Here is a 6,962-nt window from a genome sequence, read left to right on the forward strand (position 1 = left end):
TTGGGGGCGTCACAAACGGCCTACAGGTAAGGCAGTTACAGCAGTGTTCAAACCTACAAAGCGCATTCTAACCTCCTAGGGCCCCTTGGCTGCACAGTCCATTTTCTTTTAAGCCTGGGAAAAGTAAAATAATCCTTTGCAGTGGGGCTGCCCAAGCGTTAGCAGCTCATTTTGTCTAGGAGAGGGAAGAAACAGTTTCAATTACCTGATCTTCCGATCCAACACTGTGGCAGTGAACTGTCACTCACTATCATTACATCCAGTGCAGGGCTATGGACCCTGCTTCAATCTTAAGGTCAGGAACTCAGACCGCTGGAACATGGGGAGAAGTAGCTGCGATGGAGTCTAGCTTTGGAAAGCAGTGATGGATCGGGTCAGATTTCCACTGCAAAAGGATCTTTTTTTAGTTGCCCGGAGTTTGCCTTTAAAGGCCCATTCACCCCAGAGGCGCTGGCAGCCATTTTTGGCACAGCCCCAACATATAGACAAGGCAAAAAAATCTTGCTTTTTTGTGTCAGTATACACACACACAAAAATAAAGTGCCAGAAAAAAAAAAAGTTCAACATACTCTCTTGCAGTGTGACAGGTTGCAATATTAACCAGTGCCCAAGACACCAAGCCACATGAAAATGGCCGCTCTGCAAGCATTAGGACACAGCCAGTCAGCAAGTTCCCCCAGAAGACTTACACAAGTCAAAATTTTTGCCTACCTCTGGATCAACTGAGTGTAGGATTATAACTTTTTTTTTTCCTATGGTTGAACTGGATGGACTTTTCTTTTTTCAGCCAGACTAACTATGTAAAATCTCACACTGCCAGTGTACTTGATCCTAAACAAGCACCCTACCAACCAGTACTCCTATGGAGAGAAAGGGTCCCCTGGAGTAAATGAAATCCAGACCCCCTTCCAGGGACGCCTGAGCTACATACCTCCCCAGGATCACTGCCCCTGTTCTGGGATGCTTTAGCTGGGAGGCCCCTGCCACCTAGCATGCAGGCCTGACAGGAAAAAGTAAAAAGACTTCTGTGCACCTGTCCTGGCCGGAGAAAACACACATACTGAGGGTCTGATAGTTAAACATGTCTTTATATAATGTGGATCATTTCCTGTGCTAGGCAGGAGGAACCTATCTCCCTCTCGTAAGCCATTGTAGAAGATGTTTTTGGAAAAATAAAGTGCCAAAAAAGTACCGCATGCACTACTTTTTTCAGCATGATGGGTTGCACTACTAACCGCTACATCACAACACTGCTGCGGTGCATAGAACTGTACTGAAATGCCACTGGTGACACTTCACTGGGAATCCACTCACATAATAGTGTGCTGGCACCCCCCCCCCAAAGAGTGCCAACACAAGGACCTGTGAAAAAAGGTATGAGAATGGAAGGAGTTCACAATGGGGCATTGCACTGATGAGCGCTGGAATAGATGAGAGCAAACCCTACTTTTTTTGTCCAGGGCAACGCTGCAAAGTGCCCCGTGTATTAACACAGAGGCAAAACTGCACCTCCGCACACGTTTAGCTCCTCTGCCATCCTGTAGACCCTTTGCATCTGCCAGGATGCAAGGAGAAAAGTGCATGGTAGATTACAAAACACCATGCCAATGCATTTACCTGCTGTCAACACACATGATGTGGTGTGAATGGACCCCAAGGGCCCATTCACTGTGGCTTAGTGTGCAGAAACTGTAGGGGCAGTTTGGTTTAGTGTGCAGCAGCTGTTTAGGAGGTAGGGGCGGTGAGATGTGTGTTTCAGTGCATTAAAGAACCCCCCTCTTTTTTGACTCAACCTTTTTTGAAGTGTACAAAGTGAAACTTCGTTCACAGCAGCGCACTGTGCCACGCAATCCCATCCTGTTACCTTTGATAAAGTGCAGCATATCTGCCTTTTATCGCAGCTCTGGGCTGCACTGCAATTTGAACAGTGAAAGTACAGGAATTAAACTAAAAAATGGAAACACTACATGATTTACAGGTGTGAAAGTGATGACATGTTTCACCTTGAAAGTGGAAGTGATGTAAGATTCTTCTGCTGTGTGATGAGACACCTAACAGGTCTGAAGCCTCACTTTCGTCATTCACTGTGTGCAATGCTAGTAATACGGAGTCATGTCCAACCTATCCTTCCAGCACCAAGTCCAATCTTTAACAAACTCGTGCAGACTCCACCTCCGCAACATCTCCAAAATCCGCACGTTCCTAACCCCAGAAACCACTAAACAGCTCATCCACTCCCTCATCATATCACGACTCGACTACTGCAACTCCCTCCTCACTGGCCTGCCTCGCCGCTGGCTATCCCCGCTTCAGTCCATCCTGAATACGGCTGCCAGACTCATTCACCTTTCCAACCGCTCCATCTCCAACCACCCCCCTCTGCCAATCCCTCCACTGGCTTCCGATTGCACAACAGATCAAATTCAAAATCCTAACACTGACGTACAAAGCTGTCCACCATACTGCCCCGAACTACATCACTGACCTAATATCCAAGTATCGCCCAGCACGCACACTCCGCTCCTCACAAGACCTCCTTCTCTCGAGTTCCCTGGTCTCCTCCTCCCATGCCCGCCTCCAGGACTTCTCCAGGGTGTCACCCATCCTCTGGAACTCCCTGCCCCAACCCATCAGATTATCACCTACTCTCCTATCCTTTAGTCGCACCCTGAAAACCCATCTCTTCAGGGAAGCCTACCCCACCCCCTGCTAACTTGCCGACCTCCTCCACTCTTCCTACCACTCCATCCCCCACAGCTATCTCCTCCTGTGCCACCATCCCCTCCCTCCTAGATTGTAAGCTCGAAAGAGCAGGGCCCTCGATCCCCTCATGTTTTGCATTGTATTGTTATTGTTCTGTCACATGTTCTGTCCCCCTTTGTAATGTACAGCGCTGAGCGAACTATTGGCGCTTTATAAATACTGTATAATAATAATAATAATAATAAATGTCAGAGCTTTCTGAGCATCAAAGAGGGCAAATTGCTGGTACGGTACCTCTGTGACTGAAGTTGCCAATTTATTTGCAATGTTGCTAGGTACAGTATGACAGGTGATGACAGCATATAGAGTTCCTGGGAAACATCGTCTGACAAGCAGTCGACATGGTAAACTGACCGAAAGAGACAAAATAATATTGTGCAGCATTGTGACCCAGAAAAATTGACTGTAGAGCTTAATCTCAGTCTTCACAGGACTCGGTCTTCAGGGGACTGAGATTGAGCTCTGCAGTTACTTTTACAGCAGTTGTTTTCTTATTTCGGGTCACAATCGTGCACAATCTCTTTCGGTCAGTTGACCATATGCCATCATCACCTTTGATACTGCACCTCGCGATACAGCAAATAAATCGACAACTTCAGTTACAGAGGCACCAGCTAAGCGGTCACCAACAATTTTGCTTCTGTGAAGCTCAGTAAGCTCTGACATGACTCCATATTTACTAGCAGCGCACACAGTGAATGATGAAAGTGAGGCTTCCCCCATTAGCTAGGTGTCTCAATATACAGCAGAAGCAAAAGAATGTTACATCACTTCCACTTTCACACCTGCAAATCATGTGGCGTTTCCATTTTGTGTCTAACCCGTTTGTCACCAGCACACCATGGATCTCCAGAACAGGTCCAACGCTTTAAGTAATCACACCATAATAACTGAAGCAAGTTTTCAGAGCCACCCAGGCCCCTTCATCAAGCATATAACACATTCCTGATAAAGGGGCCCTGTGTGGCCCTGAAACATTGCTTCAGTTGTTTTGATGTGATCGCTGAATAAAGCTTGGAACTGTTCTGGAGATACATGGTGTGCTGGGGACATACTTTCACTTTGAATGTCTCTGGTTTCCAGCTGGCTGTTGCTGCAGCACCCCTCTACATATACAGGCATTCTGCAGGAATGCGCATGTTGGGAATACCATGTTTGCATTGTCACAAGTACACATGCTTTTGCTCAATCACTACTGGCAATGACGGGGGGGGGGGGGGGGGCAAATATCACTTCTGCTGATGTGGAAGAAGAGGAGTTGGTGGGTTGGTGGATTGGTGGAGATGCCTGGGTGCAGAAGTCCAAACCATAGCACCACCTGCCTGAAGTTTGCATGTTCTCCCTGTGCCTGTGTGGGTTTCCTCCCACACTCCAAATACATGCTAAGTTAATAATAAGCGCTGAGCAAACTGTTGGCACTATATAAATCCTGTATAATAATAGGCTCCTGTCTAAATTGTGTGTGCATGAATGGGACCTTAGACTGTAAGCTCCTTGAGGGCAGGGACTGATGTGAATGTACAATACACACACTATATTGCCTATAGTATTGGTCCAGCCCTCCAAATATTGGATTCAGATGTTCCAATCACCTCCATGGCCACAGGTGTATACAATCAAGCACCTAGGCATGCAGACTGCTTCTACAAACATTTGTGATAGAATGGGTCGCTCTCAGGATCTCAGTGAATTCAAGCGTGGTACCGTGATAGGTTGTCACCTGTGCAATAAGTCCCTCCGTGAAATGTCCTTTCAATTCTTAGTGGTGTTATAACAAAGTGGAAGCATCTGGGAAAAACAGCAACTCAGCCACGAAGCGGTAGGCCACGTAAAATGACAGAGCGGGGTCAGCGCATGCTGAAGCACACAGTGTGCAGAAGTCACCAACTGTCTGCAGAGTCAATAGCTAAAGACCTCCAAACTTGGTGTGGCCGTCAGATTAGCACAACAGTGCATAGAGAGCTTCATGGAATGGGTTTCCATGGCTGAGCAGCTGCATCCAAGCCTTACATAACCAAGCGCAATGCAAAGCGTCAGATGCCGTGGTGTAAAGCACGCTGCCACTGGACTCTAGAGCAGTGGACAGGTGTTCTCTGGAGTGATGAATCATGCTTCCCTGTCTGGCAATCCGATGGACATGTCTGGGTTTGGCCTTTGCCAGGAGAATGGTACTTGCCTGACTGCACTGTGCCAAGTGTAACGTTTGGCGGAGGGGGGATTATGGTGTGGGTTTGTTTTTCAGGGGTTGGACTTGGCCCCCTAGTTCCAGTGAAGGGAACTCTTAAGGCATCATCATACAAAGACATTTTGGACAATTGCATGCTTCCAACTTTGTGGGAACAGTTTGGGGATGGCCCCTTTCTGTTCCAACATGACTGCACACCAGTGCACAAAGCAAGGTCCATAAAGACATGGATGAGCGAGTTTGGGGTGGAGGAACTTGACTGGCCTGCACAGAGTCCTGACCTCAACCCCATAGAACACCTTTGGGATGAATTAGAGTGGAGACTGTGAGCCAGGCCTTCTCGTCTGACATCAGTGCCTGACCTCACAAATGCACTTCTGGAAGAATGGTCAAACCTTCCCATAGACACTCCTAAACCTTGTGGACAGCCTTCCCAGAAGAGTTGAAGCTGTTATATCTGCAAAGGGCGGGCCAACTCAGTATTGACCCTACGGACTAAAGACTGGGATGCCATTAAAGGTCATGTGCGTGTAAAGACAGGCCAACCAATATGTTTGGCAATATAGTGTTTGTAAAGTGCTGCATACATTGGCAGTGTTCTATAAGGACCTATAGTAAACACTCTCATAGACAATGATCCAGCATGCCCTGGCTATGAATGATTACAGGTCGTGTCTGCAGCCCTGATTTGGGAGTGCTTACACAAGGGTGACAACACCAATACAGCATTGCAAGCAGGACTGTAAGTGTTGTCACCTTCCTAAAGGAAGTGCTGCTGATGAAAAAACAAATAAATAATATGGTGAGGAGGCATGGGAACCAGATATATACAGACAGATGTAAGGTGATTGGGGGTATACACAGAGCAGTGTCAGAGACTGAACAGCACAGACGTGCCCCGAGAGAAGGCGTCCAATGGGGAGCCAGGCTGTGATGGGAGCAGTGAGAGTCCCCCTGCCGGGAGAAAACAGACCGAGGGGAGCGCTGTGATAATATCCGGGCAGGAGGACAATGCTGGGAGTGACAGGGGACTCCTCTGCGGTCCCGGGGGGACAGGAGAGCGGGAGCGGAGCTCTCTACCTACCAGAGTCCAGTGAGCGAGTCCGCCTTGTTTTTCCTGCACGTCTCGAGCCCCGCAAACTTCTCTCAGCCCTGCAGCGCGCTCACGTGAGGGGAGTTACGCGCGTGACTCAGCTGCTCCTACGCATGCGCTCCGGGTTACGCTGAAGCTCACGCAGCCATATCTGAGGCGGAAATCTGGACCTACGCACAAGGACGGCAAAGCCTGGCAAGAGAAACACGTGACCTGCCTCAAAGCAGCCAGGAGGGAGGGGAGGGACCTTGTCACTAGACCATCAGCGAGGCGTGGCCAGACCCAGGGGGTCACCGGCAACATTGTAATCACCGCTCTGCCAGTTTTGCACCTCATCCTCTCATTACAATGCTGAAGGAAGCGTGCTGTGCGGAGTGTGTGCTGTGCTGCCAGCTGAGCTCTCTGCAAACAGGCACAGTCGGGAGAAATGCTAATTCATGGAACGTGACCTATTACAGAGCAGGCAGCACAGTGGCTCAGTGGTTAGCATTTCTGTCCTGCATGTTTTGCCTGTGTGGGGGTACTCCAGTCTCCTCCCAAACTCCAAAGACATGCTGGTACGTTACTTGGCTCCTGTCTAAATTGGCCCTAGTATATGTATGTATGAATGTGAGTTAGGGACCTTAGATTGTACACCCCTTGAGGGTTAGGGACTGATGTGAATGCACAGTGATTGCATAAATTGACATCACTATATAAGTACCTGAAATAAAACAATTATGCAGCCTGAGACAAATATAAATACAATGCTATGAGTATAACCCAGAACAGAGCATGGTATGCCAGGCAATCCTGGAACCATGCCATGCTTAGTGTGGGTGATGGGTGCTCTGACCCACAATTGCCCTTCATGTGACCTGCAGCAGTCCTCCTTACCTTTATGTGACCTACAGCTGCCCTCCTTACCTGTAGCCGACCTCC

At 48.4% G+C, this 6,962-nt stretch overlaps 1 protein-coding gene across 2 annotated transcripts in view; it reads right to left on the reverse strand.

Annotated features, from left to right (window-relative positions):
* Positions 1-6,134, reverse strand: part of PRPSAP1 (phosphoribosyl pyrophosphate synthetase associated protein 1) — an 82,218-nt gene extending 76,084 nt beyond the window's left edge. The window contains exon 1 of one of the 2 annotated variants that reach the window (XM_089682653.1): positions 6,033-6,134. The gene's annotated coding sequence lies outside the window, so the exon portion shown is untranslated. The remainder of the gene's footprint in view (positions 1-6,032) is intronic. The other variant, XM_089682652.1, reaches the window with a different exon arrangement.
* Between the last annotated feature and the right edge of the window lie 828 nt (positions 6,135-6,962).

The sequence above is a fragment of the Staurois parvus genome, unplaced genomic scaffold (assembly GCF_062004578.1).
Source record: "Staurois parvus isolate SC_StPar_1 unplaced genomic scaffold, SC_StPar_1.0 ptg000293l, whole genome shotgun sequence".
Taxonomy (NCBI): Eukaryota; Metazoa; Chordata; class Amphibia; order Anura; family Ranidae; genus Staurois; species Staurois parvus.